A 25,802-nucleotide genomic window follows, 5' to 3' on the forward strand; every position below is an offset into this window, starting at 1 on the left:
ATCCCCATATTGAAAACTCAGGAAATCAGAAATCGGTGGTTTTGTTTTAAGTTGTTTTTACTGGTTTTGTTCTCCCTTTTCCTTTTCTGAGGAAGGCTCTGAGCTCTCTCTAAGGCTCTTGTCTTCACATCCTAGTGGGCTGTTTTACTTCCTTCTCTGTTTCTAAAGAAGCCATCTTTGGGAGCCCTCCTTTGTGTTCTTGTTTCACTGGGAAAAGTTTGCTTCTGTTTTATTCAATCAGTGGTCCTTGTGCTTGGTACAATTTGTCTCAGCAGTGATGAGTGAATTTTTAAATCCATCCAGGAAATGACAGAGCATAAACTTACAAAGACTATTTAACAAAACTCCTGTGCCTAAGAAAGTTTCGTGGGTCCACCATAACTGCATTGGCCCCAGGTCATATGTTCCAGAGAGATCTGCTCCCAGAATCTTTAAACTGCAGGAATTTATGGTCTGTGGTCAAAATGTTGTTAAGTTTGCCCACTCTCTTATTTCTACTGAAATACAGTTGCATAAATACAGTACAAAAAAACAACCATTGAAAGGTGCAGATTTAATCTGTTACCATTTAAATTAGATGTATATGAGAGGCAATAGGTCACTACGCTGCATATTCTAGCTTACCACTCCACCTCAACCCTGCAACTCAGCTTCCACCCTGGAAGGCTGTCCTATAAGGTCAACAGGAACAGGATACCTTGTCTTCAGAATTCCAGTTGTGTTTGACCAATGGAAGCCATTCACAGGGAATAGGAAGGAGGAAGAAGGGAGATATCAAAGTGTTTATTCCCTCGGTTGTCTCCATGCTGGGTCTGGGATGGGCAATGACTAAGGCAACATATCTTGTCTGGAGACCCTTCCCTGTGGCTGTTGCTGCGGTTCTGGTGATGTCTGCCTCCCTATACTAATGTCTTCTAGCCTAGAGTAGGTAACTCTTCAGGCTATCGCCAATCCCAGGTTGTTTCACTAGGCATATGGACTTCCTTTCACCCTGTCCACATTTTTGGCAAATGTTCCCTTAATTAAATTTTCTTCTATTTCTCTTGTGGAGTGAGCCTCCTCTCTCCTACCAGAACGCTGACCAATAGCAGCGTTGTGGTTGGCAGCTTGGTTTCAGGAAACCTTTAAACCTAGGGGGTCCATCCCTTCGTTGATACAAGAACTTGGCAAGTGATGTCACACTGCTGAACCTCAGTTACCTCTTCTATAAAATATGCACAAAAATAATACTAAGTTCACAGGATTGTTGTGCTAGGTAAGTGAAATAAAAGGTGGTAGCATATGGCACACAGTAGTCATTCACTAAATGTCAGATTCCTTCTACAGCTTTCCATACCCAACATCCCTTTTTCTCATTAGGCCTATTACCCATTCATTTAAGTCTTCCCTTCTCTGAACAAGTTTTTTCTCTAGCACCTGATATGGTGATGACAAGCTGGAACCATTGAGTAGCATATGGTGAAAAATGAGGCAAAAAAGAGAGACAGCGCATGATGGGTCATCCAGGGGGCCATTGATTGTCCACTGACTTTTGCTAACAGACTAAATATGAGACTTGGCAAAATAACAATAGTGATTATTTATTGAATATAGCTCTTCCCAAACTGAGCCTATCATTCCTTCTCTATGTAACCACAGTACTCTGTACATTGCCAGACTTAGCACATGTTACACTAGATCGTGATGTCTATTTTTTGTTTCATCTACTATCTTCACTAAACTTTAAGATATTATGGCTTGGAATTTGTCTTCTTCTAAATACTCAGTGCTTAGCCTAGAGCAGTGGACATTCATGGAGGTGCTCACAAACCCTGTTAAAGAGAATGAATGAATGAAGAAACAGATGATAGAGAGATACTGAGGCTTGAGACTGGAAAGATAGGTGCTATGGGAAGGCTTCGCCAAAGAGATGCAGGCCGGACACAGTGGCCCACATCTGTAATCTCAGCACTTTGGGAGGTCAAGGCAGGAGGATCACTTAAGTTCAGTAGTTTGAGACCAGCCTGGGCAACATAGCAAGACATCAGCTCTACAAAAAAGAAAAAAAAAAAATCCCCTATCTCAGCATCCCAAGTAGCTGGGAGCACAGGCATGGTGGGATTGCTCAGGCCCAGGAAGTCAAGGCTATAGTGAGTTGAAATTGTGCCACTGCACACTCCAGCCTGGACAACAGAGCAAGACCCAAAAATCAAAAATAGGCCAGGCATGGTGGCTCACGCCTGTAATCTCAGCACTTTGGGCGGCCAAGGTGGGCAGATCTCACGGTCAGGAGATCAAGGCCATCCTGGCTAACACAGTGAAACCCCATCTCTACTAAAAATACAAAAATTAGCCAGGCATGGTGGCGGGCAGCTGTAGTCCCAGCCAGCTACTTGGGAGGCTGAGGCAGGAGAATCACTTGAACCCAAGAGGCAGAGCTTGCAGTGAGCTGAGATCACGCCACTGCACCCCAGCCTGGGCGACGGAGTGAGACTCCATCTCAAAAAAAAATAATAATAATAAAACACAACTACAAACAAAGAGATGCCACTTAGCTTGGGCCTTAAAGATGAATAGTTTAAAATAGGAAGAAAGCAAATGAAGATATTCTAGGCAGAAGACATGCAAGCAGTAGTGGGGGAGATGGAAACTCTTCTGAGCAGCATAGAGATTTTTGCGTATTAGAGTGGAGAGAAATGTGACTGGATATATGTATGTATATATATATATGTTAGGGTAATGCTAGTTGCTGTAATAAACAAATCCTCAAATCTCATTGGGTCACACCAATAAAGTATATTCTGATCTTACATAAAATCCAAAACAACAGGTATTATTAATTAGCAGGCAGCTCACTTCCAAGAGGGGATTCTAGAACCAGGTTTCTTCTGTCCTGTGGATTTCCCATTGTCTAAGGTCACACAGAAGAAGAAAAAAAAAAAGCATGAAAGCATGGTGGACTCCATATGAACAATGTTTATGGGCGATCCATATGGTAAATGCCACTTCCACCTATACTCGTTCTATGGGTCAGAACTCAGGCAAATGACCCCACCTCCCTGCCGGGAGGCTGAGAAGTGTAGTCTAGGTGGGTGGCCAGGAGGAAGAGAATATGGCTTTGGAGACATGCTGGTCAGACTCTCCCACAGATTAGTAAGGTTAGAAGAGATCCCAAAGAACCTTGAGTACCAGGCTTGGTTCTACACATCGTGTGACTGGATCCCATCAACTAAGCCCGCAGCTCCCACTGCCAAGTGATGTTTCAGAAAACAGAAGCTAACACAGGAAAACATGACCACAGGTAGAAAGGAGGTCAGGGAAGGGCTGAGGAGCATCCTGGGAAGATCCTAAGCCCACAGAGGAGCAAGTCTTCTTTCATGCATAACCTCAGCACCAGAAAGGGGCTTTCTCCAAACCCAGGCATTGTCAGTTTTAAGTAGTTCTTGATTCTCACAGAAAAGTCACTGCTGGCCCAATCTCTTCTCCTGCAGTAGAGCACATGGGGAAGGAGGGAAGGAGGGAAGGAAGGAAGGAAGGAAGGAAGGAAGGAAGGAAGGAAGGAAGGAAGGAAGGAATATGGGAGGAAGGGACGGAGCAAAGGAGAGGATAAAGGGAGGGAGGGAAGAAGGAAAGGAAGGAAAGAAGGAAGGAAGGGAGGGAGGGAGGCAGGAAGAACAGAAGGAAAGAAGGGGGAGGAAGGGAGAAGAGAGAGGGAAGAAGGAAGGGAGGAAGAGAGGGAGGAAGGGAGGGAAGAAGGAAGGGAAGAAGGGAAGGAGGAAGGGAGGGAGGAAGGAAGGAGGGAGAGGAATGGAGGGAATATTATTCTTTAAAAATGCTCGGAATTTGTAGTGCCAGGGTTGGTCTCATTGTGTCCTCTCCTGATTATAGGACATCGTAGTTTTTTGGAGCCTAAGGAGTTTCCCAGGACCTGGGACTTTTAGTGCCAAACCTGGGAAAGTCCCAGGCAAACTTGGACAAGTTAGTCAACTTAGCTCTGACATCGGAGGAACACGGGTCCAAATTCTAGCTCTTTGCTTGGTGAATGTGTGCATTTGGGCAAGTGACTACATCTCTATGAGCTTCAGTTTCATCCTCTTTAACGTATGGATGACAAAATGGCCATCCCCCTGGGTTGGTGTGAGGATTGAATGAGATAATGCATGTAAAACACTTAGCAATGCATCTGGCATATTGAATATACTCCATCAGTGTTGAATGAGGCTCTCTTCTTACTTTAAGTGGATCTTGGTTAAGCAGAGCCCCTGAGAGATGAGATTCTTCCTGGGAAGAAGAGGCAGGGGTGCAGCCAAGGACAGAGGCCTTGCTCTCTCTTCGGGTCCTGGGGGTTGCCGAGCAGGTGGTACTCAGATGTACAGGGAATCCTAGCTGCATGTGGCTGTCAGCTGCTTGTCAGCAGGGAGATCAGGGTGAATGGGGCTCAGATGAGGAGAGAGGAAGGAAGGCAGCCTGCCCGAGAGTTTCTGATCCCAACTCTCACCACCAAAGGAGGAAAGCCATGGGGTATGGTTGACACAATAAGAAGGCCCCGAGGCACATTCAAAGTTCGCCCCTTCCTCCTACAGGAACCAAACTTTAATAGCCAGAGCCAGGGAGTGAAAGAGAAACCAGAGAAGTGAACCATTAGCCTTTAAACAGGCCACATTGTCTTTAGAAGCAAGCTTTGAAATTGTGCATATGTAACCACAGTAGAGAGGCTTTGGGCCCCCTCTGTGCCTGCCTGAGGGTAAGCCAGAAAAAAGAGAAGAAATGAAAGGGAGGAAGAAAAGAAACTAAAGGAAAAAGAGGGGTCTAGGAGAAAGTCATGGGAGAGGCAAAAGAGGAAGAACTTCAGCACACAAGGAGCCAGTCATGTACTTCTATATTCCAGCAGGTCACATGTTTCTCAAGGTTGTTGAGGACATTGATGATGCACAATATTTTCTTGAGCAGTGCTCTGGGCCATCATTCCTGTGCATGATCATATTCATCCTCGTAGTTGACTTCCAACATTAGAGGTGAGGACACTGGGGCTCAGTGAGCCTAAGTAATTCATCCAAGGATACACAGTCAGTAAGTGGCAAAGCCAGAATTTAGACCCAATCTGTGCTGTCTAGTAATAATTTTGTAAATGTGACAATCATTAATAACTTCATCATCCAGGATGATATAAAGGCAAAAGGGAAGGATGGATGAAACAGTATGGGAATATCAAAGAGAGAACATAACGAATGTCCGGCCTAAAGCAGGATTTCTCAATTTCTGCACGATTGACATTTTAGCTGGGCAGTTTTCTGCCATGGGGGCCTGTTCTGCACGTGATAGGAGGTTTGGCAGCATCCCTGCTCTCCCCGCACTAGATGCCAGTAGCGGCCCCTCCTCCAAATGTGGCATGACAACCAGAAATGTCTCCAGACATTTTCAAGAGTCTCCTGGGGACAAAGTCAACCTCTGTTGAGAACCATGCATATAATAGTCATTAATATGCGCAGGAGCAATGCTCACCCCTATAATCCCAGCACTTTGGAAGGCTGAGGTGGGCAGATTGCTTGAGCCTAGGACTTTGAGACCAGCCTGGGCAACACAGCGAAACCCTGTCTCTACAAAAATATTTTTTAAAAAACTAGCCAGGCATGGTGGCACGTGCCTGTAGTCCCAGCTACTCCAGAGGCTGAGGTGGGAGGATCATCGGAGCCCAGGAGTTCAAAGCTGCTGTGAGCCATGATGGCACCACTCTACTTCAGCCTGGGCAACAGAGTAAGACCCCATTTGAAAAAAAAATAATTAATTAAAAATAAAAGTAGTAATTACTATGAATTGAGCGTCAACTAAGTGTCCTGTAAAAAGCACTCAATTTCATTTAACATCTCACTGAATCCCCTCCAAGAACCCTATGAGGTCGGCATTCGTGCTCCCATTTTCTAGATGAGGTAGCTAAGGATCCAGGACCTTACATAACACGCCCAGGTTCACACAGCTGGTAAGAGAGAGAGCTGGGATTTAAACCCAGGTCTATGAACACCTTTCCCCTGTACAGATCAGAGAGGGAAACAAAAGATGGGAAGGGAGTGAGCCCAGGAAAGAGACAAATTATCACTATGCCAGGTAGTCAGAAAAGACTCCGAAAATGCAGGGAGAGATCCACCATGTGGCCTGATAATGTTACACCATTGCCGGGATGAAGCCTATTTAAGCTGCCATATCCCAGGCAGCCCCCAGTTCTCCCCTCTGCCCCCTAACCCACCACTTCCTGTGCAGTGTCCTGCACGTGAGTCCACCCACTCTCTTCCCTCTCTCATATCTCATAAGAAGAGACAATGTATTCTCAATGCCATGATTTATGGGGAACAGCCACTTCCCGTGACCATCCATCTCTCTTCGCAGGGACACATATGCTGGGGAGCATCCATCCCAGAAACGACCCACATTCATTTTCTGCCAGGAACCAATGGGCTGGGGAATTCAAGAAATGCCCCTAAATTACAAACGAGTGTGGGGGGACCTTCCTCTAGAAACCTTTTCCCCAAGCCTGAGCCTTACTATAAATCACCCTGTAAGCATCGCACACCGCCATAAACTGCAGATGTGTGGGGAATGGCAAGGTGAATATCCGCCAGCAAGAAAGCAAGCAAGGTTGACCAAGACCTTGGAGGGGGCGGCTGCTGGAGGAACTCACCCTGACCTTCCCCACTTCCAACATCCTTTCACTGGATACTGCGTGGCTGTTACCTTTAGTACGAGAAATAAATTTCACTCAAGATTTTTTTTTGGGGGGTAATCACCCACCCCACCTTTCCAACCCCTGCAAAACAGCATGAGCATTTGTTCTTAATCTTTCAGGGGATGAAGGTTTCCTTTGAAAATCTGATGAAAGCTATGGACTCCTCCCTTCCTTAAATAAATGATTGTTTACTTGTGTTAAAGACTTCTAAAATGGTTAAGACTAGTTTATGGTGGTATTTCTAGGAAGATAAAGGGCTTTTATCCCCTGTCATATAAAAAAAAGCATTTTTTAATGTATTGACTTTTGGGGAAACGTTTACTGATGTATAACATGCATACAGAAAAGTGCACAAATCATAAATGTTCGGCTTAATGAATTTTCACGAACTGGACAAACTGGTGTAACCTGTGCCCAAATCTTGAAAGAGCATTCCTGTGCATCTAGAAGCTTCCTTACAGCCCCTTCCAGTTTTGCCTGGTTTTCTTCTTTCTGTAAATGGAATTATACAGCATGGTTCTTTGTGTGTAACTCCTTTAACTCACTGTTACATTGGCGAGACTTATCTGTGTGGTCGTATCTAATTGTGTTTTATTTATTCTTATTAGCATATGGTTTTCTATTGTGAGAATGTGCCACAACTTATCTTCATTCTAGTGTTGCAAGTCATTGGGGATGTGTTCATTTTTACGGAATTGTGTTGAGCTTATGTTCTTTAGAGTTGTAATTTTAACCTTTCCTATGTGTGAGTGTGTTTCATTTTCCCATTTATGGTAGGAATGCATAGAAAATTCTTATTGAAAAAAAAATCTAACGTTCGGGGAAAAAAACAGGCAGTGAAATTTCTCTCTGATTTCTTTTCATCTCCCTCCCAACCCAATTAATTAAGTTTCACTGTTACTAGTTTTCTGGGCACCCTTTCAGACATTTCTCTGTGCATCTGTGCACTGATAAATGCAACATTCAATGTGACGCTTAATTTTGTTTTTACATAAATGCAATTGTTCTGCATTTTTTTTCACTTATCAAAATGTCCTACAGACTCTTCTGTAGATTGTCCTCATTGCTTAAGACTGCCGAGCATGCGTCCATTGCATGGACGTGCCATGATTTATTTAACCAGTCTCCTACTGGTGGGTATTCAGGCTGTCTCCAGTTTTCTGCCGCTGCAAGCAGGGTGGCAATGCATATCCTTTTATGTGCTTCTTTATGAGCATTGCAACTATTTCTCTTGGAGAGAAATGGAAAGGTGGAATTGCTGGGTATACACATTTGCCTTAAGGTGGTTTTTATGAGGTCAAACAGATTGCCCATACCACTGTGAATTCTGGATATAGCCTGAAACTTATGTGAAGGCATTTGGCAAAAGGATCGAAATTCACTTGGGTTTTCAAAGACTTGATGGTTGCCTAGAATTGGGGAGAACAGAAGAGGAAGCTCTCTTAGCTTTCACTTAGTGACAGTTTGCCAGCACCTCAACCCCACGGGATGCTGATGCTAAACAGAGATCCCATAAGGGAAGAAAGTACTGCCAGCAGATGGTAAGAAGAGTTGGAACTGGGATGTCTGAGACACAAGGGACAGCTCTTTGAGAACAACTGGAATAATCATGATAGTAACACAGCCAACATGCCTTGAGTACTCACCATGTGTCAAGCACTGCTCAGGGATTGTCTAATTCAATTCTTACCAGTCTGGGCAACACAGCGAAACCCTGTCTCTACAAAAATATATTTTTTAAACTTAGCCAGGCATGGTGGCACGTGCCTGTAGTCCCAGCTACTCCAGAGGCTGAGGTGGGAGGATTACCAGAGCCCAGGAGTTCAAAGCTGCTGTGAGGCCGGGCGTGGTGGCTCCAGCCTGTAATCCCAGCACTTTGGGAGGCCGAGGCGGGCGGATCACAAGGTCAGGAGATCGAGACCATCCTGGCTAACACGGTGAAACCCCGTCTCTACTAAAAAATACAAAAAACTAGCCGGGCGAGGTGGCGGGCGCCTGTAGTCCCAGCTACTCGGGAGGCTGAGGCAGGAGAATGGCGTGAACCCAGGAGGCGGAGCTTGCAGTGAGCTGAGATCTGGCCAGTGCACTCCAGCTTGGGTGACAGAGCGAGACTCCGTCTCAAAAAAAAAAGAAAAAAGCTGCTGTGAGCCATGATGGCACCACTGCACTCCAGCCTGGGCAACAGAGTAAGACCCCGTTTGAAAAAATAATAATTAATTAAAAATAAAATAAAAGTAGTAATTACTATGAATTGAGAGTCAACTAAGTGTCCTGTAAAAAACAGTTAATTTCATTTAAAACCTCACTGAATCCCCGACAATTTGTTAATTTCATTTAACATCTCACTGAATACTCCTACGGGGAAAGTACCACATTGAGTCCCATTTTCCAGCTGGGAAAACTGAGGCGCAAATAAAGTCACCTGTTCAAAGTCACACTTGTTCACTATGGGAATTAATTGCTTGGAGATTACACAATTGAGCAAACTCAACATGGCTTTTGCCCCCAGGAAGCTCACTGTCTATGGGTGGAAACAGATAAGCCACCAGGTGCTTACAGTGCAGCTCTGCTTGGAGCTGTGCTCAGCCAGAGCAGTGTGCCCTGCAGACCGCTTAGATACAGGACCTGGAGACAAAGGGAACCTAAAACCACTTCTATGAGGAAGATAAAATCTCTCTGGCTCTCTTGTCCTTCCATGTGTATCACACCTCAACACCCTGGCCAGGAAGACACATCTTAAAGCTAATTCATATTAATGTCACGTAGCAGGCGTCAAGTCCATGCTAACCGCTTCACCCCATCAATTCTCGCAGCAGGTTTTTTCAGGAAACTGAGGCTCAGAGAGAAGTGACTTGTCCAAGGGTCACAGTTAATAGGGAGAAGAGCCAGGATTTGAGTCTGGGTCTGTGTAATACTTCTGAAGCCTGGAACCTCTGAGCATGCAGCCCCTACCTTCCTGCCCTTTAGAGAGTCACAGTCCAATATTCCTCAATCAAAAATATTCCAGGGCCAAATCCATCCATCTGTGTGTTCTTTGGCAGTGGAGTGTGCTGAGAGCACACGTCTCTCTTTTGGTTCCAACCCCAGTTTACAATTACCTCACTTAACAATTAAATATATAAAGTCACAGCCCATTGTCCTCATGTCAGATTAATGCCTTACATCTTTCTCCTTTCGGATTGATGCCTCCAGATTTTCTGATGTGGAAACGATTGATTATTACAGTTTTTAGGTTTTTTTTTTTTTCTTTTAATTTTCAAGTCAGTGAACCAGGCAAATCATCCACACTGCCCGTGCATTATGGGCCTAATTCTGCAGAGGTCTGACAAACCTGCCCAGAGATGGAAGATTAAGCTCTTCCAAATTGCCCAGACGGAGGCAAGCCCAGATTGGGCTCTCTGGGACGGAGGCGGGGGTGGGGGGACCTTTCATTTCTGCCCTTTGGAGACCTCCAAGACTAAACAGTTTAGGCCACATCTTGAAGAAAATTGCTTTATCCTTTCACCTTTAAGTGGATTCCGGTGCAATCAGTTGATTTGGGAGCACGTGGAGGTCAGCACACACACGCCAGGATGGGGGTGGGGGGTTGTGGGCAGAGTCACGAGAAGACAGGCGGCAAGTAAAATAAAGGGGGATGTAAAAGCTAGGGCAGCCGGTTTGTAACCTCTAACATCTGGCGCCAAATAGGAGGGTACACGGGAAAGTATTCGAACCAGGGACGGGGGAGTGAAGTGGAGAAGGAGATGGGGTGGGGAAGACTTTCAAAGGTTGTAACTGTGACAAACCAGGATGCTAGCCCCTCTCAGATGTCACAGGAGGAAGTGAAGGAGGGAGGCAAGAGGAAGAGAGAGGGAGGAAGAGGTCAGGTCTCCAATCCCCATAACTAGAGGACATTCAAATGCTTGCAGATGGGATGCAAGGAAGGGTAGAGGTAGAGAGTAAATTGCATCTGGCTGCCTGGGAGTACAGCACAGAGAAAACTGATTTTCCTCATGGTGGCAAAGCCCCCTTGCTGAGAATATCTCCAACTCCAGCTGGCTGGTAGGGAGGGGCCCTCAAATCAGAGGAGCTCCCTCTACCCAGTTTCCTAGTCTTAGCTTCACTGCCCCTGGCTGGGTATGATTTCATGAACCCTCTCCCCTTATTGATGGTCCTGGCATCCGAAACTTGCATGCTGAGAAAAGATACCAAGGGAGAGGTGCTCATGCTTTCTCAAGGCAGTAGGAAAAGTGTTTCCTCCTGCTCTGGCCTGAGTGAGAACCAGACATTGACTCAGATGGCCAATTTCTACATTGCTATTATTTGGGAGGTTCTAGATTTGGATTGTTCGAAAGCCTTTTATCATTCAGTTCCAGCAACCACATTCAAACCTCCTCACTCTATTCTCCCAGCACAGTGAATAGTTTGCCTCCACCTTCTCCTTTTGCCACTTCTCTCTTTTTTCTTTTCTTTTCTTTCTTTTTTCTTTTTTCTTTTTTTATCATGATCAGGAAGTTTTCACAGGGACTTCCAAGGCTTAAGAGACCAGAGACTAAACTTACATCAGCATCAGTTAGGATGCCTTCAGACGCAATTAACAGAAAAGCCAGTTCACCTTGCATTAAACCTTGGAGATGTTTAATTTGGACATCTTCAGACACCTATAGACAGGCAGTTACTTTCCAGGTTTGGGGCAGCCACTCCACTGGACATCAAGGTAAGCCCTGCCCATTCATCTACTCCCCCAAGCTCAACGCATTCACTTCCCTTCCTGTTCATCAACTCATGCCTTCAAAATGGTGGCCACAGCTCCAAGCATCATGAACTCAGTTCGAGGTAGAAAGTCTAGGAGAGAGGAAAGACCTTTTTCTGGAATCACTTTCTCCTTCGATCAATAAATAAGCAACATTTCTAGAGTCATCATAGCTTCCATCCAAGTCTCATTGATTAGAATTGGGTCACAGGCTCACTTTTAGAGAACAGTCCAAAGCAGGGGCAAAATCTGTTTGTAAGAAATAAAGGGAATGGCTGCCGGGAGGATAATCACAGTATCTCCTCACCAGCTCACCTCCAGGTATTTTCTTTCAGTGTCCTAATCTGGTGAATGGTTCAGCAAGCAGCATTCACATCACCTATTAATCAAGCCATCTCTGGATCTTCCCTGTCCTTCACTCACTCCTTTCCCAAGTCCTGGCCTGTAATACCCCTCTTTGACCCTCAAAAATCCCTCCTAGGATACTGGACACACAACAGGTACTCAGCACATGGCAATATTCATTTTGCTGCCCCTATAATCCTGCAGCTCTGGAACCAAATTAGCAAACTAGAAAATTTCCTTTGAGAAACTCAACTTTCTAGGCTCCACTCATTATTTCAGAACAGAATACTGCTTAAATGAGCAGGTATTGGAATCATAGAACCTGGATTCAAATCTCTGCCCTGCTGTGCCTTAGCTATTATGGCCCGGGGCACCTGGTAAGACACTCTGAACCCCAGTTTTCTCATCTATAAAAGGGAAATAATTATACTCCATACTTCCTAGGGTTGCTGTGATGGTGAAGTATGATGATGCATCTAAGTACTTAGCACAGTGTCTGGTACATGGGAAGGGATGAGCAAATGCCTGCTATACTTGCTACCATTTCCCAAATGGTCAAGCCCATTGTCAATGAGCTTTACCTTCCACTGCCCCACCAAGTCAGATTCACCTCAGGAACTTTTCTTCCATCCTGATTTCAATGGATGTTTCCCCCACTCAACCGCATCCTAAGGACACAGGGGACTCTAGGCAAGATTTAGAGAGCCACTGGCTTCCCCTTGCGAAGTGGAGATCATACCCCAGTCCTCATGAGTCCTGGGGCCAGCCTGTAGCCTCAGGAATTGCATCTGATTTCTACTGGTTTAGATGGAAATCAGGCAAGAGACTTCTCAGCAGCTTCTTTTACATTTATTTCTGGTCAGATCAAAGGTCCTGTTGGCAACCTGTCTTGATGTCTTAATTCCTGTTTTTCTTAACTTAATTTTTTTTCCTGGATGGTGTTCACTCCAAATAAGCTGCTGAAAGGCCCTCTGGGGGTGTGAGAGAGACAGAGAGAGAATGAGTGGGAGGAATTTAGTTATGTCTTGCTATAAATAAGTATATAGAATTATACAGATCTCGATGGCCGGAGATCAGTCACTTATTTTCACGGTTGGAAAAAGACAAGCTTTGGTTATTTCCGGATTCCTAGTGGTGCTCAAACTCACAAGGACACCCAGTAAAGACTGGCTTGATAAAATTCTAACAGGGATCATTTATTGAAAGGGAGCATTAACTAGAATTAAGGACATGAAATTTGGAGTCTGGCATCCTGTAAATACTGGCTTGACCACTTACTAATTGTGTATCCTTGGAAAAGTGACCTCACAGCTCTGCCTCAGTTTTCACTTTCTGTAAAATGGGGACAATAATAACACAACCTCATGGAATTTTTGGGAAGATTAAATGAGTTGATAAATGTAAAATGCAGAGCAGTGCCTGGCACACAGTCAGCAAATATGAGTTTATTAATATCTATTGAATGGATATTGGGCATACATTATTGTGTGTTCAATCCACACAACAGTCTTTCATAACAATGTTGCCATCTATAGATCTAATCTACTCACAGATCATTTTGCAAGAGAGGAACTAGAGAAGCATAGAGACTTGAGTAATTTGGCTACAGGTACTAAGTAGCAGAATCGGAGTTCATAACCAGGTTTGCCTGATTGCCAGAAGAAGCTCTTCACACTCTGCCGCACCTGGTTAGGCAGGATCAACTCTGTCAACAAGATAACCAGCAGGATGCCATCTCTTTACTAAGGGCAGATGGAACAAGGCTCACTTTGCCTGCTTAACTTTGAAGGGGGTTACCCCAAGCACGCAAATGAGTTGCTTTAAGCACCTCACAGCCAAAGAGATGAATCACTCCTTGCCCATCATCTCCAGCTCCCTGATGATGTTTGCAGGCAAGTTTTGGGCCTGTGTAAACGTGAAGTAGGTCAGGCCACAAGCCAAGTCTGCAAGGAGCACAAGGAGTGACTGACTGCACAGTCAGTGAAAGTTTTGGACAACTTACCAGTTCAGGAAAACTACACCTACAACAAACTGGTTGCACCACCTCGGTTAGAACGAGCACCCACTGCCTATACCACTCATGGAAGTGCTGGAGTTGACATCTAGGAAAACATCAAGGCTCCTGGGGACTTAGGAAGGGGGCACGCTGGTATATTTACACGTTCCTTGATAAAAATACAGCCCAAAAGACATGTTTACCACTGAACTTCAAAACCGTTCCGAAGATATCAGTCACTCTTCTACTACAGTCAAAGTAGACCTTTGAAGACTTCTCAGAGAATAAAATCTTGAAGGGCCTCAGTGTTCTCTCTGGGGATGTCAAAGATATTTGTCAGAACTGGACAGGGCAATGATGAAGCAGCCTGGGATGTCTTCCTATACCCAGGAAAAAAAATTTTTAAAAAGGCTTTGTTTTGTTTTCTGTCTTTTCTTTCCCTAATTTCTGATATGAGCATGTTGCCTGTGATTCATTTTTTCCCTCTTAAAAGATTTCTTTGGCCACCTGTGTTCCCATGGAAACAGCATCCACACACATTTATTGAGCAAGTCCTATAGCGGAGAAAAGTGCAAATCCCTTTGTATGTGTCATCCCCTTTAAATCCACAACATTCCAGGCCAGGTGAGGTGTCTCACACCTGTAATTCCAGCCCTTTGGGAGGCCGAGGCGGGAGGATCACTTGATGCTGGGAGTTTTGAGACCACTCTAGGCAAAAAATCATGATGTTATCCCTACAAAAAGTACAAACATTAGCCGGGCATGGTGTCATGTGCCTGTAGTCCCAGCTACTCAGGAAGCTGAAGCAGGAAGATCGCTTGAGCACAGAAAGTCAAGACTGTAGTGAGCTATGATTGCGTCACTGCACTCCAGCCTGGGTGACAGAGTCAGATCCTATCTCCTAAAAAAAAAAAAAAAAAAAAAAAGTGCAACATACCTGTGAGTTGGTACTAATGGGTAATTGTGCCCATTTTACAAATCAAAACACCAAGACACTTGCCCAGTGTCAACTCAGTGCACGAATGGAGGTGCTAGGTTTGGAATCAACATCTATCTCCAAAGCCCATATTCCTACCCTCTGCTATCCTGTCTCCTGACACTTTATTCAGATCTGTTTTTAAAAGTCCTAACACAATATATTATAATTTTTCCTATTATGTGTCTGTTTCATTTGGTAACAGTAAAATTAATTCTAACCACCATGTATTAAATAAGCACTTACATGTATCAGGTACTGTGCAGGTGAATTTATACGCATTTTCTCTGATCCTGCTGACAGTCCTGTGAGTTGGGTGTCAGGTGTTCCATTATACAGATGAGCAAACAAGTTCAGAGAGGTTAAGTGTGTGGCCCTAGGCTAAGGAGCTGGTGAGTGGTAGAGCCAGTTTTATGAATCAGGTTTGAGGGGCCCAAGGCCCATGTGCTTTATCCTGTGCCTTAGCAACTCCCACTGGTTGTCAGCTTATCAAGGGCTGGGCTGGCATTTTATGTTCTTAGTGTCTCTGGAACCCAGCAAAGTGTCTGGCTGTGAACTAGGTGGACTGCAAAAAAAAAAAAAAAAAAAAAAAAAAAAAAAAAAGTGAATCAAGGGACCGAGTCAGTCATCCCAGTGCTCTGCTAAATGTAGAGTTTAAAGTACAAGATGGTGCATAAACAGTGGAAAAAAGGATGTTTATTTTTTAATGGATCAATTAGAGAAAGTTGAAAATAAGGAATTGTGCTCATCTCTTATATGCAAAATAACTGAGTCCTGGATATGTATTGGAGCCCAGCAAATGCCTGTTGAATGAATACACTCATATAAAGAGATCAACACTCAGATATTTAGTAGGCACCTCAAACTTGCTATTTCCACAACTATACTGATTGTCGTCCCTGCATAACCACTCCTTCCACCATCTATCCCATTTCCATAATTGCAAACTCTATCCTTCTCATCATCCTCGACTCCTCTTTCTCTCACCCCACATTAATCCAGCAGCAAGTCCTACCTGCTCTACTTTCAGAATATCATCTGAAATCTGATATTTCAGATATCTCCTCTCCCATAGCTACTTCCCTGGTCCAAGCCACCATCACCTCTCACTCGGGCTGTGGCACCAACCTTCTCACTGGTCACTCTGTGGCATCCCATATTCTCCTCTTCACAGCCAGGGGGATCCTGTTATATCCTAAACCAGACCATGTCCCTTCTGTATTCAAAATGAGCAGCATGCTCCAACCTCATGACATTTGCACTACAGCCCCCTCTGCTTGGAATTCTCTGCTACAGAAATCTGAAAGGCATGCTCCCTCATTCCCTTCCTTCAGGCCACTGCTCTGCCATCTGTCACCTTCTCAGTGAGCCTTCTCTGAATACCCTTTATAAAATAGAACCTTCTCCATACCCCAGCACCCAGCCTTCTCTATCTTCCTTCACCTGCTTTCTTTTCCCCCATAGTCATGTTCCATTTGTATCTATTTAACACCTATGATGTACCAGCACATAAACTTCACAAGGGCAGAAATATGTCTGTTCCAACAAAATCTTAGGCACCCAGAACAATTCTGGCAAGGAGTAAATATTTGCCGAATCAATGAATAGTTTCTCTTTGCTCTGGAATGTGTAGGGGTTAGTCCAGAAGAGTACACTATTACTGAGATTACTGAGAGCAAAGTTGTTCCATAGAACTTTCTAGAATGATGGAAATGTTCTACATCTGTGTTACTCATCCAATACAATAGCTACCTGTCACTATGTGGTTAGGAGTACTTGAAATGTGTGTAGGACAACTGAGGAACTAAATGTTTTTTAAATTCATAGACTTCACTTTTTTTATTTTTATTTTTTTATTTTTTTTTCAGATTTTAAGAAACATTTTATTTAGTTATGACTTTCACATTTATGTTCATAAGTGATACTGGCCTATAATCTTCCTTTTACATAGTCTTATTTAGTTTTGGTATAACAGTTAACGTTAGTTTCTTTTTTTATTACTATTAGCTTCATTAAACTGATGGAATTTTTTTTTTTTTTTTTTTTTTTTTTTTTTGTTTTTTGGAAAATAAAATTTTGTTTTTTTTTTTTTTTTTAGTGCTTTGGAACATAAAATTGAGATTCTGTTCCTTCAGTTTTTGCTAGAACTTTTCCATGAAACCCTTTCGATTTGGTATTTGTGGTGCCTGTGTGCATGCTGTGCACACCTGTGTGTATGTGTACAAGGAGGTGGATTTTTAAACACAAACACTTTCATGGTTATTGGTTTATTTTTTTTTAAAACTTCTCCTTATAGGTAATATTTTTCTAAAATTGTCATTTAAAAATATATTGGCATAAAGTTGTTTATTTCTTATGATTTTAATATATGTATTTTCTCTGTAGTTGTGTCCCCTTCTGTATTCCTAGCACATTTATTTTTACTTTTCTTCTTTTTTCTTGATAAATTTTACTGGAATGTATTTTATCAGTCTTTTTTAAAAAATCAACATTTGATTTTGTTGGTTGCACTAGTTATTTCTTGTTTTCGGATTCATTATTTTTTGTTCTCTTTTGTTTGTTTGTTTCGAGACAAGATCTCTATCACCCAGGCTGGAGTGCAGTGATGCGATCATGGCTCCCTGTAAGCTCAAAATCCCGGGCTCAAGTGATACTGCCACCTCCGCCTCCTGAGTAGCTGAGACTACAGGTGTGTGCCACCATTCCTGGCTAATTAAAACAAATTTTCTTTGTAGTAATGAATTCCTGTTATATTGCCCAGGCTGGTCTTGACCTCCTGGCCTCAAGTGATTCTCCTGACTTGGCCTCCCAAAGTGCTGGGATTACAGGCTACTGTGTCTGGCCTCTCATTTTTATTTTCTCATTCTTTACACTTCTTTGGGGTTGCTCTGTTGTTCTCTTCTGAAGCCTTTAAGTTGGACACCTTCCCCATTCATTTGAGTATTTCTTCTTTTTAAGGTAAACATTTAAAGGGCTTCTCAAAGGGAGAAATGACCCCAAATGCCAGGTTCACCTCTCTGGGATTCCTTTTCTCCTGGATCTTGGCTATGTCATTCTTCAGTGCCTTTTTAGGCTCTGCAAAACTTTCAAGTAGACTTTTTTTGTTGAGATATATGATTGAAATCATTATTGTATATATTGCTGAGGTAATGATTACAGTGTAGTCCACATACAGTATACATATATAAATTGTACAATTTGATGAGTTTTGACAGGTATTTAACCATGAAACCATTACCACAATAAAAATAATGTACATATCCACCACCCCCCTAAAAGTATCCTCATGGCCCTCTCCTTCCCTACCCTCTGCCCCATCACAAGTCTCCATCCCCATGCAACCACTGACTTACCTTCTGTTATGATAAACTAGTTTGCATTTTCTAGAATTTTATGTAAATGAAAGCATACAGTGTTTACTCTTTTTTGTATGGCTTCTTTCCCTCAAAATAATTATATTAAGATTCATCTGTGTTGTTGCATGTATCAGTAGTTCCCTCCTTTTTAATACTGAGTAGTAGTCTGTTGTATAGCTATACCCACAATTTGTTTATCTGTTTACCAGTTGATGGGCATTTGGATTGTTTCCAGTTTGGGCTCTTACAAATGAAATTTCTATGAACATTTGTATAAAAGTCTTTGTGTGGAAATACAATTTTTTTTTTGGGTAAATATCTGAGAATGGAATAGTTGTATCATATATGGCAGGTACATGTTTTAAAATATCCTTCCTTGTTCTAAACAGGATAGTTGGTTGAATTACCTAATCTACTATTGCAAGAAGTAGAAGTCCCTTATATTTTCTTCTTGCACTTTTATTGTTTCTTTTTTTCTATTTAAGTTTCTTATTCTTCTGGATTTTTTTTTTTGGTGTAAACAATGAGGTATCTAACATCTTTTGCAGATGGCCAGTCAATTGTTCCAGTTCTATTAACCCCATACATTTGACAGCAATATAAATAAATTGATACTGCAGGTATACTCTTAAAACTCAAGAATGAGATTTGGAAATCTTGTTAACCAAAGTAAACAGAAACAGAAGCTTGTTTCTTCTTTCCAAGATGGATGCTTGGAAAGTCAACAGGGAAGTGAACCATTACCAAATGAAACATTAACTATGGTTTTATTGAGGATTTTTTTTTTTTTTTTTGCCATACTCAGAAGAACTGAAAACAAAATATGTTTTAACCTCAAATATTTATCTCAGGCAATAACTTTATGTAGTTTGTATTTTCCTCAAAACAATTATGTAACTTTAAGGAAACAAAACTGTACTATTTTGAATTTTAATCAAGTTCATTAAATGTAAAATGAGGATAAAAAAATGAAATAGTGTTTCAAGTAGACCAATGTGAAAAAAATAAAAAAAAAAAAACAGAGTTAGTACAATTCTCTCCTATGATTCATAGCTTAGAAACAAACATTTCTCCTGTTTGATTTCCCAGTGGTTTCTTAAGTTAAGATAAATAATCCATGAAGGGACAAAATTTACATTTCTATAAATATAAAGAAACTACCACTGGAAAAAAGAAGTTACTCTTTTTTAGATGACTGTTGATTCCCAAAGCATGTGGGTTGTGACTTTTGATTACCATGCTAATAAAGATAATTCTTGAGTATTTTTATTTTAGGTTGTAACTTATTATGGTTGCTATAAGCAAAAGTTAGTAACTCTTGCTGAATAACTATTCATTCATTGCACTGGGGGTTCGAAATATTGAACGTCTTTATAAGAAAACAAACTAAATATAATGCATGGTTTGTACAAAATATAAATTTGCTTTAAAGAAGATTCCACTGGGAGTGCGAGGTGGGTGGATCACCTGAGGTCAGGAGTTTGAGACCAGCCTGACCAACCGGTGAAACCCCATCTCTACTAAATACAAAAAATTAGCCGGGCATAGTGGCACACACCTGTAATCCAGCTACTTGGGAGGCTGAAGCAGGAATCACTTGAATCCAGTAGGTGGAGGTTGCCATGAGCCAAGATTTTATCATTGCACTCTAGCCTGGGCAATAAGAGTGAAACTCTGTCTCAAAAAATAAGAAAAATAAAAAATAATAAAAAAAGAAGATTACGTGAACTCATTGTTTCTAATACTGTAAACTCTGGCTGGGCATGGTGGCTCACACCTGTAATCCCAGCACTTTGGGAGGATGAGGTGGGAAGATCACTTGAGTCCAAGACCAGCCTGGGAAACATAGTGAGAACCCATCTCTACAAAAGTTAAAAAAAAAAATCAGTTGGGCCTGGTGGCATGCCTGTGTAGTCCTGGCTCTGCAGGAGGCTGAGGTGAGAGGATAACTTGTGCCTAGGAGGTCAAGGCTGCAGTGAGCTATGATCCTGCCACTGCACTCCAGCCTGGGTGGACAGAGTAAGATCCTGCCTCAAAACAAAATCAAATACTATAAACTCTGTTGTTAAGCCTTTTCTGTTATGAATTCCCTAAGTTTTGATCTATCTTAAACCAAAAGCATTTTAATGTATTCCTTTAGCCAATATTTATTTCATTTATTCAACAGATCTTCACTGATGTGTGAATTAGGCTTAGGCACTGTTTAAATGTTGAGGATACGATGAGGAACAAAGGTTGATAAGGTCCCTGATCTCATGGAGTTTGGGAGAAACAGACAATAAACATGCAAGCAAGATAATTGTAGGTAATATTAGACATTATGAAGAAAATTAACTGTATGGCATGAGAGAGAGTGAAGAAGGTGGACAGCATACAGAGGCACAGCTCCCTAATATGTGCTGAACACTGTACCAGGCCCTTGGGAAGAGGTGCCTGAGATCTAGGCTTTGGAAAAGGCCAAATCCCTTCTCTACTCAGAGGTCAACTTACTATGAGCTAATGCTGCTTCAGCCTCAGGACCCAGCTTACCATGAGCTAATGCTGCTTCAGCCTCATTTGCATATTACAGAATGTTCTTGATGGAAGCCAGGTGGCAACCAGGGAGTGTTTTCTATGTAAATATTTTAGGGGAATTGTCCAAAGCCCTCTTAGAAGAAAGGTACTTGCATATCCAAGGTTCAAGTAATTAGTTGTTTCTGTTCTCCTGAATATTTGCTTTCTTACCTAGTTTTATATATGTATACTTGAGATCTTTTTCTTTAAGAGAGCCTACTTACCCCAACTTGTATAAGTTTCAAGTCTTGTGTAACCTGGTTTTGTTCTTGGCTTAGCCATTGTCTCTCTGTGTGACTCTAGGCAAGCTATTTAAACTCTTCATGCCTCAGTTTTCTCGTTTGTAAAATGGAAATATTACCTCAATCATCAGATTTTGTGAGCATTAACTGAAATTAAATAGTATTTCAAGTGTTATACATAACACCTGGCACACAGTACATACTTCATAAGTGGTAACTATTATTAATTTATTCTAATTATTAATATTATGATTATAAACCCTCAAAAGTTTTATAATTCTTTTGAGGAAAAAAATAAACAGATGTAGATCCATGGGATACTAACACAGAACAGTCTCAAAAAACAGAACAAAACAAAAACAAAAAAGCACAACATGAACAGGATATGTACAAATTTGTGATAAGTAGTTGTCAATGCCTAGAGAGGGAGAATAATGGGTGTAGGAATAAAGAAGATTTCCAGTAAACCTGTAACATTGTATTTCTAATTCAATCTGAAATAAATATGATAAATATTATAACATCCTTATACTTTTAAAAAATTAGGTATTTCAATAAATAGTAGCTATTAATAATAGATAGGGAGGTTTGATTAATAACCCAATAATCTGGTATGTTTTGTTTCTAGGAACATTGTGCTTTTCTCATATGAAGCTTCCTCTGGGCATGGCAACACAGTTCCTCTAATCAACAGAAATTAGCAACCTCAGTGTCACAGTTCCAATATGTGATTAAATGTAGCTTCATAAATACCTAGTATGGTATTGAATGTTGGGTTTGGTGGAACGGTCAAAGCAAATATGCTCACGATATTAAACTCTTCCAAGATTTCTGTGTCATTGAAGAGTGGCACAAAGTAGCGTAAATTGACTGGGGCTGTCCATGAAACTATTATAAATATGAAGAGAAAGGGGAAATCAATGTGTGCTGCAAACATCAATGAGAGCTTCATAGGACGTGTAATGTGAATTGAACCTTGGTGTTGGGGTAGCTTTGGATAGGTGGGCCAGATGGCTTAGTATTCTAGGTGTCAGAGGAGAAGAGAAATGTCTGGGAAGAATAAAAATCCAATGTAAGGTTGGGTGGGGGGAGACATGGAGGACCTTAAGAAGAACCTTAATAAAGTGTTGAAGAGTTATAAAAGCCTATAAGCAATAACAATTTGAAATTTCATTTAAATAAAAAATTGGATAGGTATTGAAAATATATGTACAATTTGTCTCTGTCAGTAGTTCACTTCATATTCCAGTTGGCTAAGCCTTTGGTTCTGATATGATTTGGATCTGTGTCCCTACCAAATCTCATGCTTAATTGTAATCCTCAGTGTTAGAGGTGGGGCCTGATGGGAAGTGATTGGAGATCATGGGGGCAATTTCTCATGGTTTAACACCATCCCCCTTGGTGCTGCTGTCACAATAGTGAGTTCTTGTGAGATTTGGTTGTTTAAAAGTGTGTGGCACCTCCCTGTCTTTCTCTTGCTCCTCCTCTGGCCGTGTAAGATGTGCTTGCTTCCCTTTCACCTTCTGCCATAAGTGAAAGCTTCTAGAAGCCAAGCAGATGCCAGCATCATGCTTCCTGTACAGCCTGCGGAACTGTGAGCCAATTAAACCTCCTTTCTTTATTAACTACCCAGTCTCAGGTATTCTTTATAGCAATGTGAGAATGGACTAATGCAGGTTCTAAAGCCACAAAGAAGAGAAAATATTTCTTTCACCTTGGCACTGAATCATTGGGTCACAAATATGAGAAGTGACTTGGTCGGTCATGACTTGCCCAAACAATTAAGACTAGGGCTAATTCATTAATTGTCTGTTTTGTTAATAATGGTTATTTAGCTAACAGAAAGGGAATACTTCCCAGACAATGGGGATGTCTAGAAACCAGCTTTAATGGGGCGTGGGTAACCCTGAATATCGGGACAAGGACTGCCCATTGGAGTGGGGGTATCCACCACATTCTAGGCGATTGTAGACAATATATACTGCACCTAAATACATGTCTGTATGGCTAGACAGGGGACTAAGAAGCTTCAGTAGTGAAGTGGAGGACGTTTTTAAAATATTTAACAAAAAGCATTCCACTAAGAAGAGGGTCTTGTGTAACTACCCTAACCATTTAGGCATTTTGAGTTAATGTCCTACTGCCTAACATAGTCCTGAGCAGCCTGTCATGATTTCACACCTCTTTAAAGAATGGACAAGCAGAGAGCAGCAGGAGAGATAATTACAAATAACTTCCTGGCGGAGGGCCAAGGATCACTTCGTAGGGAGGCAAGGTCCAGAAAAGATCAACAGGTGAAGACAGCAGCAAATCAGATATCCAGCCAGGGACACACTGAGTTTTGTGTTACTGTTGGAGAAAACTGGTCTCTGTTAACTCAGTTTAGACTGTGTATTGTTCCACATTAGCTAACAAAAATGGGCGTTAGATATGTTTCACACATTTCACACATTGTAGAAATGTTAGCAGGATGCATGTGATGATTTGATTGTTATTCTCTTGAGATTTAAAAAATTTCAATCTCCTCTACTTCTCTCCTCTCCTCTCCTTTCCTCTCCTCTCCTCTCTTTTTCTTCTACCTTCTGTCTTTCCTCCCTCCCCACTCTAATAAGTGCAATAAAACACTGGACCTTTAAAATTCATATATACTGCTTTTATTTATTTATTTATTTATTTATTTATTTATTTATTTTTGAGACAGAGTCTTGCTCTGTCACCCGGGCTGGAGTGCAGTGGCCAGATCTCAGCTCACTGCAAGATCCGCCTCCCAGGTTCATGCCATTCTCCTGCCTCAGCCTCCCGAGTAGCTGGGACTACAGGTGCCTGCCACCTCGCCCGGCAGAATATACTGCTTTTAAATGGGTAACTGTAAATAACAAAGTTAAAATGTCATGATAATTTTTGGATATAAGTGTTAAAAGAAAAACTTCAGACAAATTTAAGTTTAATTGGGCAAAGAACAATTCATGAATTAGGCAGCCCCCAGAACTAGAACAGGTTCAGAGAAACCTCTGGGGCTGTCACATGGTCATACACCATTTTTGGACAGAAAAAATAAAGTGATGTGCTGGGTGTGGTGGCTCTGTAATCCCAGTACTTTGGGAGGCCGAGGTGGGCAGATCACCTGAAGTCAGGAGTTCGAGACCAGCCTGGCCAACATGGTGAAACCTCGTCTCTACTAAAAATACAAAAATTAGCCAGATGTGGTGGCACACACCTGTAATCCCAGCTACTCAGGAGGCCGAGGCAGGAGAATCATGTGAACCCAGTAAGTGGAGGTTGCAGTGAGCTGAGATCACGCCACTGCTCTTCAGTGTGGTGACAGAGTAAGACTCTGTCTCAAAAGAAAAAAGAAAAGTGAGGTATGAAAAATGAAAGTGAGGTATAGAAACAGCTGGCTTGGTTACACTTTGGCATTTGCTTATTTCAACATGGTTTGAAGAGTTGGCCACCTATGATTGACTAAAGTCAAACTGCTGTGATTGGCTGAGATACAGCTATTCGTTACAGAAGAATATTCCTAAATGAGGCTTTCAGTTTATTTACATACAAAGTTAGGTTGCAGTTTGTTACATGAGGACTCAAGCATGCAAGTACAGAGGCTTTGTCTGAGACCAAATTTAGTTTAATTTAACAATTCTCTCCTTTTGGTCAACATCTCCATTTTGAGAGATTGACCCAAACTTTGGGCATTGATGCCACCCTCTGTCACTATCATAGGTGGACTTGTTTAGTCTCAGTGTGGAATTCACAAGTCTTATTTGTTCACAGTATAAAATTCATAAGTCGCAGTGTCACATCAGTTGAATAATTATGTTCTTACTGAATTAATCAAAGTGAGACCATTCAACACTCAATGAATGGCTGCATACAAAATTTTTAAGACTTAAGAGGATATAGCATACCAGCAGAACTAATATGATGACAATCAAGAAGATAGTACCAAAAGACCAAAGCATACTTCTTAAGAGTCATTGTGAAATGAATCAAATCAAATCCAACAAGTCGAAGTTCAGGCAATAGAGGCAGCTCTACAGTATTTGCGTCTAATTGGTTATAGTCCTTGTTTGGGGTGTTATGGTGATTAAGGACCATAGTTTGCTGTAAAATGCCCTGATTTAAAGAGGGATTGACTTTAGCTGTTAGCCTGGTAACACAAGTCATAACAACTTGGAGACCCACTAGAAGAAATATGAAGATTAGAAAACTTTGGGAAACCCAAGCTTATTATTGGCCATTTAGAATGCCTGCAACCAAATGTTAGTTGCTCTTGTAAACATATCCTATATTTCTTTCTCTTGAAAAATTTCCTTAATGTATTTGGTGGCAGTGTCTATGGGAACAGCCGTATCAGCCACCTTTTAAATTAAGCTTTCTGTAGTAACAAAATCAGAGAGATGGTTACAACATACATTTTTTTTTTTTTTTTTTTTTTTTTTTTTTTTTTTTGAGACGGAGTCTCGCTGTCACCCAGGCTGGAGTAGTGCAGTGGCCGGATCTCAGCTCACTGCAAGCTCCGCCTCCCGGGTTCACGCCATTCTCCTGCCTCAGCCTCCTGAGTAGCTGGGACTACAGGCGCCCGCCACCTCGCCTGGCTAGTTTTTTGTATTTTTTAGTAGAGACGGGGTTTCACCATGTTAGCCAGGATGGTCTCGATCTCCTGACCTCGTGATCCTCCCATCTTGGCCTCCCAAAGTGCTGGGATTACAGGCTTGAGCCACCGCGCCCGGCCTACAACATACATTTTTATTCAATACCAATCATAAGCCCCAAATTGAGGGAAAAAGGAGATTTAAAGCTTTATAATGTTTTATTAAGTGGTGTTTATTGAACATGTATGTTATTATTCACCTTTTAGAGAGTGGCTTCTACTTGTCTGAAACCCTGGTAGATCTGACTGACCAC

This window comes from Rhinopithecus bieti, unplaced genomic scaffold (assembly GCF_001698545.2).
Source record: "Rhinopithecus bieti isolate Rb0 unplaced genomic scaffold, ASM169854v2 scaffold_26532, whole genome shotgun sequence".
NCBI lineage: Eukaryota > Metazoa > Chordata > Mammalia > Primates > Cercopithecidae > Rhinopithecus > Rhinopithecus bieti.